This window comes from Pinus tabuliformis, chromosome 2_2 (assembly GCF_031772625.1).
Source record: "Pinus tabuliformis cultivar Carrire ecotype Pingquan chromosome 2_2, CPIR1, whole genome shotgun sequence".
Lineage (NCBI taxonomy): Eukaryota > Viridiplantae > Streptophyta > Pinopsida > Pinales > Pinaceae > Pinus > Pinus tabuliformis.
Window position 1 is genome coordinate 2,367,986 of NC_142300.1, and position 9,542 is coordinate 2,377,527.

At 35.4% G+C, this 9,542-nt stretch overlaps 1 pseudogene; it reads left to right on the forward strand.

Moving 5' to 3' along the window:
* The first annotated feature begins 7,584 nt into the window (after positions 1-7,584).
* Positions 7,585-9,134, forward strand: LOC149191249 (uncharacterized; annotated as a pseudogene).
* Positions 9,135-9,542: the final 408 nt, after the last annotated feature.

The window sequence follows — 9,542 nt, forward strand, 5'->3', positions numbered from 1 at the left end:
GATTGTACCAATAATGTTGTTGAATATGAAGCGTTGGTACATGGCTTACAAAAAGCTATCAGTCTTGATATCAAATATCTCAAAGTTTTTTGTGACTGAGAAATTCTTATCAAACAAGTTAGAAACAACATCCATTGTGTTTCTAGTCACCTTAAGCATTATCAATCCTTGATTCAAGAACTCACATCTCATTTCATTGCATTCAACATAGCTCCTATTCCAAGAATACAAAATGCTAGTGTCGACCTCCTAGCAAATGTTGCTTCCAAAATCATTCCATCTGAAGATTTCAATCCAGATAGATTTTCTACTGAATTGATTTTTCGCCCCTCTATTCCGGACAATATTACTAATTTTAATGATGATAATGACATCTTGAGTTTTATGACATCTGAAGGGTATTACTCTGATAAGATTATCAATGAAGATGAACATGACAAACAATTGAATAAATATTTTGAGGAAAATTCTTTACCCAAACTTGTAGTTAAACTAGAAGATTAATACGATTTTAAAGATAGGTTCAAAAGAGTAACTAATTGAAAACTTCAAACTTCAAATCAAAGATTTGAATTAGTTAACTTAGGATATGATCATAAAACTCAGAACATCAATTTAGGCCTTGGAATTTCACCAAATGAAAGATCTGCTTTCATCCATTTGTTGAAAAGATACAAGGATATATTTGCATGGAATTATGATGATATGAAAACCTATGACACTTCCATCATTCAACGTACTATTCCTATGATTTCAAATGTCAAACTAGTCCAACAGAAGCTGAAAGAAATCCACCCTAACTTGGAAACTTGGACTAAAACTAACCGAATAAACTTCTTAAAGCTAAAATCATTTTTCGAGACAGACATTCCAAGTGGGTCTCAAACCTTGTGCCAGTTAGAAAGAAAAATGGGGATATTTGTATTTGTATATACTTCATAACTTTGAACAAAGCTTGTGAAAAGGACAACTTTCCTTTGCCCCCAATGGAACAAATTTTACAATCTGTTGTTGGTTTTGAATTAATGTCCTTTTTAGATGGCTTTTTAGGTTACAATCAAATTCTTGTACATCCAGATGACAAACTAAAAACCACATTCAGAACTAAGTGGGGGACTTATGCTTATCAAAAAATGCCTTTCGGACTAATTAATGTTAGGGCTAATTTCCAAAGAGATATGGATATTGCTTTCAAATGTTTTATCAATAAGATAGTTATAGTGCATCTAGATGACATTACAAATTATTCCAAACAAAGAGGCAATCATTTACATGATTTAAAACATATCTTTGAGAGATGTAGAAAGTTTGGAATCTCCCTAAATCCTAAAAAGTCATTTTTTGCTCTTGATGAAGGAAAACTTCTAGGATTTATAGTGTCTAAAGAAGGAATCTGCATAGATCCAGATAGAATTAAGGTGATATATGAAATCCCCTTACCACACAACAAAAAATCCATCCAATCCTTTCTTGGACAAATTAATTTTGTTAAAAGATTTGTTCCAGACTTCTCTCAAATTGTACTTCCTTTGCAGACCATGATAAAGAAGAAGTCAATTTTCAAATGGGGATTGATTGAAAGAAAATAATTTGATTCAATAAAGCAGGAAATCATTGATGTTCCTTTGTCATCAACCCCAGATTTTACCAAAAATTTCGTTCTTTATAGCTTTTCTTCCCAACAATCTTACATAGCAATCCTAACTCAACGAAATGAGCAACAACTTGAAGCTCCAATTTCCTTCTTTAGTTCCAATCTACACGGAGTTGAGCTCAATTATTCAAAGATTGAGAAGCAAGCCTTTTCAATCTTCAAATCCAGTAAATATTTTAGGCCTTTCCTCCCAAAAACACATACAAAGGTAATTGTGCCTTTGTCTACTGTCAGAAAATTACTTACCCAAAAAGAATTGGGAGAGAAAAGAGTCAATTGGGTTACTTCCTTGCAAGAATATGACCTAGACATTAAACCAACTAAAATTGTCAAAGGTCAAGTTTTTTGCAGGTTGATTATTGGAGCTAATGACAACTCAGCTAATGAAGAATCGGGTAATAATGTCCAAATCACAGAGGTATGTCCCATTGACAATGAATCTCGATATGTTGATCTTATTTTTTATTTGAAAAATGGTTATGCTCCATTAGAACTCAATTACAAGAAGAAAAGAGCTCTTAGACTCAAAGCTAATCAATATCAGCTTGTCAATGATGTCTTATTTAGAAGTAATTATGATTCTATTTTGTTGAGATGTTTAGAGAAATCTGAAGCTGAAAAGGTTTTGCAGGAACTACATGATGGACCAGCAGGTGGACACTATGGTGGAGACACCACTGCTCATAAAATTCTGCATGTTGGATACTATTGGACGACTTTATTCAGGGACACTCATGCCTATGTTAAAAAATGTAAAGTCTTCCAGACTGCTTCAGGAAGACAAAAGAAACCAGCTTTACCGTTGCAGCCAGTTAACATTGAACAACCTTTTGAACAATGGGGACTGGACATAATAGGTGAGATTGTTCCTAACTCTTCCAAGCAACATAAATACATCTTGACTGCTACATATTATTTCACCAAATGGGTGGAAGAAATACCCCTCAAGGTGGCCAATTCTGAGAATATTATCGAATTTATTGATCAATTCATCATTACCAGGTTTGGTCTTCCCCATGCCCTTGTTTTTGATAATGCATCTTATTTCTCAAGAAATTCCATTACTGAATTTTCTCTTAGAAGAGGTTTTAAACTTAAGTATTCTACAAATTATTACCCTCAAGGAAACAGATTAGAAGAATATACTAATAAAAATCTCATCAGGATAATCAAAAGAACAGTTGACCAAAATCAAATAAATTGGCACAAAGCTCTAGTTTTTGCTTTATGGGCTGATAGAATTACTCAGAAGGTCTCTATAGGCACTTCCCCTTTTCAACTAGTGTATGGAAAATAAGTTATTCTACCTCCTAATCTAATTATTCCATCACTAGCCCTAGTCCAATCCATTGAAGAAAAACCTTCCTCTGCTTTACAATTAAGAAAGTCCCAGATTTTTAAGTTAGAGGAAGAAAGGGACAAAGCAAAACAAGTTCATACTCGTCAGAAACAATTGGTTAAATCTTCTTTGATATAAGTTCAGTCAACAACAAAACTTTTGAAATTGGTGATATAGTTTTGAAATGGGACAAAGCACATGAAGAAAAAGGTAAACACACTAAGTTTTAGAGGTTATGGCTAGGCCCATTTCAGATCATTGACAAACTAGGCTCATCAACCTTTATCCTCCAAGAACTAAAGGGAAAGAGGGACACTCTTCCTGTTAATGGGCTAGTTTTGAAAAAACATTTCTCTTAAGGATACTTATCCTTCTATAAATATGTAAATAACCACATGTATATACCAGTGTTTTTAATCCTAGTTATGTTAGGTAATACACTTTTGTCTTCACATTAGAAGTCTCTCATCATCTACATGAAATTTAAATGATTAGAGAAGAGATCTTAGAAATACTCATTATAATTTTGAAGTTTAGTTTTCCATTTTAACTCTGAAATCTTTATTCCCTTTAAATTGTGAATGTTTCATAATCTCAAAACATTATAAATTATGGTTATCCTATTATTGTTCATGAACACGTTTTCTTTAAAAAAGTAAGGTTATTTTGAAGTTTTATCATCTTTTGACTTCAATTGTCATCCATTACTCTTAAGAGAGAATATGCCTCCCCATCCACTTAAAAAAAAATAAAAAATCACTGAGTGTAATTCAAAAATATAAATCTTGAAAGATAAGAGGTCTCATCATGAGCCGACTTACCATGATCATGGGAAACTAATGATACTGACATTATTAACACTTGCCACGAAACCAGGATATGGCTCACAGTTATTTAACCATAAGACAAGAGGTCTCATCATGAGGCGACTTGTTCAATATCATTATAACATGTGAATGGCATTGTCACAATTTGGTTACCAAACCATGAAAATGGCTTTCAAGAAAACTTTAAAGTGGATGGAATACTGGTACGTCTTTGGTTAAATGGTAACCGCGTCGAGGCTATGGACGCCTGCTGGCAGCAGTGGTTCTACCAGTGATAAATAGGTATATCTTAACATCCAAACTTCTTTAATTCTTAACTTTATCTTTATAACTAATTAAATGAACAACATGGGTAATAAGGATTTTCATCAATAAACAATTCATGAGATAATTCACAAGATAAAGAGTTTTTTTATTCAAAGAGTTTTTCATCAATTAAAACTTCAAGATTTCTACTTTTTAAAGTCTTCTTGTTTAGTTGTTTAAAGCTTCATTTATTTTAACAAAGATAATTATTTCTCCTAGTGTGTCGCCAATTTTTGTAGTACTCAACAACCCCCCATTTAATTACGCCGAAATGTGTTTTCTTTGTTGGCTTTGGGTGACCAAACTCTATTCACCTTGGCCAATGAAAAGCGTTTATTATTGTCATTCCGTCCACTTAAAAATTACCATTTTGATCACTTAAAAATGAACATATAGCTCGTGATCATATAGCTCTGGGTCAGGTAAATAGATAGGGTAAGCAATTTCTCACTCCTTTCACTATTTAATTTTATTGCAATTCAATGCATCAGACCAGTTTATGAACCCAAAACTCTGAAACTAAATGTGTTGAACTACATCTGTCTCGAGCACCAGGGGCTGGTAGTGGCAACTCAGAGCTGCAAGCCTACCATGTCCAGTACTTCATTGCAATTACCCAAGTTGATGATCTCCTCCTTCACCTATGTGTGCTCTGGAGAATGTCGGGTCTCAAGGCAAAGTCTTGAAGTAGAGACTTCGGCTTGCAAGCTGTGTGTAGGTGAAGGCGGCAGGATGATAAGGCATGTTATGGAGGAAGATATGAAGGAAGGCTTGGTTCTTCCCTCCATTATTTACTAGAACGGTGTCTCAACGGTGGGCGTTGTTTCTACAGGAGCCCATGGCAGCGGTCTCGTGGGTAGCAGAAGTGATGTTTATGAATACATTTTTGAGTTACAGGGGAAAATGATCTGATTATATGTGACAGTGTCCTAAAGCAACTTCCAGTTTCATAGCTTCAATAAGTGGTTCTTAACTTCAAGGGATAATGGTGAAATGATCCAGCTGATTCTGCATAATAGGGGAATCTCCATAAGACCGTGCCTGTAAATTTCTACTGAATATCTAGGGATTTTTGTTTTATTAGTAGGATTTTTGTTTCTGCTATAATGCTTGTAAGGGATTTAATGGGTTTGGATTTTAACTTTCTGCAAAAAAGAATGGTATTAATGTTACTGACAGGGATTTCGTGGTCATTGATAGTATTTGAAGTTGTGTTGTGGATTTATGGATGGTATTTTGCAAGGTGTGATGTCTGTTTGGGCTAAATAGAAGTTGTTGGGTTGTTCTGAAATTTCATCGGCTTTTTTTTTGTAGATATCAAGGTGTCAATTTGGAGATTCTATATCATTATCCAGGCAACAATGGAAATAAGCCCCTCGTGAAATCAACCGAAGAACGACCTTTGTATGTGGCTCAATATCCAACTAGGTTGGACCTAAAACTATAAGAATTTGAAAATATAGTATTGCAGGTGCAGGCGAGTAGGTGAAACCCAAAGTTGTGGGGATCTTAGGTGTAGGCGAGGTCGGAAAAATGACATTGGCCAAAGCATTCTTCAACCTTAACAGGTCAAAGTACAACGAATCTTCCTTTATAATCAATGTTAGGGAAATGTCTCTAAATATTTTAAGAGTAATGCTCTTTGAAGCCTTCAAACTTGGAAATATAGAAACTAAGTGTCTAGAGGAAGGTATACTAACGCATCCCTTATCCTATCATGCTCTTATAGTTTTAGACTATGTAAATGATACAAATCAACAGGAAGCACTTTTCACAATTAAGGGTTTCCTTAGACCTAAAAGCTTGATTTTTCTTACATCGTGTAACAAGCATGTCCTTGAAAGTGACACAGTGTAGAAGGATCCCTTTATTATTTAAAGGGATTGAATATCTCACAATTCAAACAACTCTTCTGTTGCTATGCTTTTAATCAACCACTTCCACTACCAAAATTTGCAGATTTGGTAAATCGATTTGTTAGATTGTGTGGTGGATTGCCACTATCATTGAAAGTGGTGGGCGCACTATTTTATGGACGACAATATGATTACTGGGAAGATCGATTGGTTCGACTTCAAAGAAATTTTCCTAAGGAGATAGAGGGTTGTTTTAGAAGAAGTTATGACTCACTTAAGGAAAATGATAAGTCAATATTCTTATATATTGTTGGTTTCTTCATGGTACAAGATAGAGATAAAGCTATCAGGATATGGGGCAATGTTGGGCTTCAAAATCTGCAGGACAAGTTTTGTTAGATGTGGACAATGAAAATAAAATAAATATGCATGAACATATTAGGGATCTTGGAAGAAAAATTGCGAAGGAAGTAATACCCCTTAGTATTTGGGGTTTGACAACCAATATCACTGATGATTTGTTACAGTGATCCTCACATGTAAGTACTTCGACCATCCAAACCTTTTTTCTTGGATTTAATTAAATTTTAAGCTTTAAAATTTCTTGTTTCATGACAAAGTTAGATTGGTTCACTGTAGATTTTTTTTCTTGATCAAATGAACAGGTAATATCTGAGGTTAGCAGAATTAGTATGGTTAGTTCCTCCCTTGATTTCTTCACAGATAAACATCCCGACCTTTCAAATACCCCAACTTCACAAATATCACGGATCAGTATGGTTAGTTCCTCCCTTGATTTCTTCATGGATAAACATCCTGACCTTTCAAATACCCCGACTTCACAAATATCACGGATCAAAAGGTCAAAAATTAGGCCTCTATTCAATAATTTCCATTTTAGGAAGTTGCAACTTGTTGCAACTGAAGAAGATCATTTAGAAGACATATTGAGGGAGCATAAACCGCATTTGATATGGCTCCGTTGGTATGGATTTTTAGAAGACATATTGAGGGAGCATAAACCGCATTTGATATGGCTCTGTTGGTATGGATTTTCCCACTCTTCCTTGCCTGACTTGATTCTGATGACGAAGTTAAGAGTTCTAGAAATGCAGGGAAGCACTTTGAATAGACTGTGGCCACATCAATCACATCAATCTAAAGTACGAAAATATGTGTGCGTTTATCCTTCTTCATTTAATTTCTCATTTTGTAGGCTACAATCTTATGTTGAAACGTGAACATTGCAGGTGTTGCCTCTCGATCTGAAAGAGTTAAATATCTTGGCTCCCCTCTCAGAGATTCCAAGGTCTATAGGGCAGCTGAAGTACCTCCAAAGGATCGCCATATGGAATCACTCCAAAGTAGTCACCATTGAAAGGTTGTCGGACGAATTTCGTCATCTGCGCTCTTTGAAATACTTAATTTTCAAAGGGTTCTCAAAATTGGTGTCGCTACCTGTTTCATTTGGAGAGCTAAATAGCTTACAACTCATGGATTTGGAAGGTGCTTCCTCTTTGCTTACTCTTCCCAATTCATTTGGCAATTTAACTCAACTGAAACATATTTTATTGAGGGGTTGTGAGAATTTGACCATCAACAATGGAACTCTTGGAGATATTAAAATGCTGGAATCAACCCTCCAATGATCCTAAGGAAGGTGGCGATGTGTTGTTCCAGTGGTGTAAGAAAAAGAGACCTCGAGGCCACATAACTGAATCCAAAAGTTTGATGGGGGACTCTAGCATTCAGGGTAGGAAATCCATACAAGTAGAACGCCATGCTTCGAAATCTGAAAAACAGAAAGTTCTTGTGCAATCCCATGTAACGGTTCATTCAAGGAGAACCACTTTAAGGCCTTGCACTCCACTTCGGGAACATAGCCATCGATTCCTCAAAAGTTTAGTTGAATTGAACTTCCATAAACAATCAACTAATCTTCTTCAGTTTAAATTTAGAGATTGGGTTGGTACCATGCAGTCATTGACTCTTAATATATATGTTGAGAGAGTTTCTGGGTTTTAGGTTTTTTGTTTGCTCTTGTTTTGGATTTACCTCTGTCATTAGACATGCCCAATTGATTTCTGTATTTGATAGACTAAAAATCGATTATATCAGGAATTCAGAAGATTTAAAGGGTCTTCAGAAAAAGGTTGATAGGCATTCATCATCTCCTATAGAGAAACATGCTGAAGCAGTTGGTTCTTCAATCCAAATGCCATTGGTACCACTAAAGTATCTGATGCAACCCAAAATTTCACAACATATAATAGAGAGGCATGTGTGCCTCCAGAGAAGATAGATATAGAAACATTTGAATGGCCAAGAATTTTGATGCAATTGTCCCAGAAAGAAAATGAGGATGATTTTTTTATCATGAAAGGCACAAAGCTTTCCCAACGACCCAAAAAGCGACCGAAATATGTTGAGAAGGTTCTACAGGTAAGAAAGGCAGTGGACACAACATTTGATACAGAGGCCTGTGTGCCTCTAGAGAAGATAGATATGGAAACATTTGAATGGCCAAGAATTTTGTTGCAATTGTCCTGGAAAGAAAAGGAGGATGATTTTCTTATCATGAAAGGCACAAAGCTTTCCCAACGACCCAAAAAGCGGCCTAAATATGTTGAGAAGGTTCTACTAGGAAAGACAGTGGACACATGTTGTCAATTTATTGTCATTCTGCTTTCCTTATGTGCACAAGCTTGGAAGGAAGGAGAGTTTGTATCTGACATGTTTTTTGTTTTCGTTCCCATAGAATTTGCTTTCCTAGAAGTCTCAGATTTAGCAAGGGTATGCTACGAAGTTAGAGAGAAAAAATGTACTAAGAAGGTTTGTTTTCTCCTTGTTTCTCTATTCTGGCCTTTTTTTATAATGATTTTATGAACCATATGTATTTCATTTGTAGATTTGGGTCACTTCTAGTGTGGGCCTTTCTTGTTTGGCAAGCGTTTTCTTTGATTATTGTGTTCAACCTTTTCAGATTATGAAGAGACTCAATTCATTCCATATTTTTGGTTACATTTCTACTGCAGAAACCAAGGGGTTTGAAGGTAAGAGACTCAATTCTTTCCATATTTTTGGTTACATTTCTACTGCAGAAGCAAAGGGGTCTGAAGGTAATGGAAACTTCAGACAACGATTCAGACTGATGTGGCTAGGCATGGACAAATATCCAAGTTCTTCCACTTTTGCCATGTTTGTCATTGTGCAGAATGTTTGCTCATTAATTCATCGGATCCCAGCTAAGTATTTATACTTTGTAAAGTGTCGATATATTGATTGCAAATTTTTCAGGGAGAGTTTCGTTGGAAAGTTGCTCTATAGTTGCGATTAATGTCAAATTTACTTTGGCTATATATTTCCAATGATATGGTAAGATTTGCTTTGAAAATATTGTATAAAGCCTACATTTGTAGGTTTGTATGTCATTGCAGCCATCAATGGCCTTCCTGCACAAGTTTTAAAGGTGACCTGCAGGGAATGAGTTATGGCACAACCATTCAGGACAATGAGAATGGCTTCTTGTATTTACTTCTGGATTTGTAGAGATTTTGAAC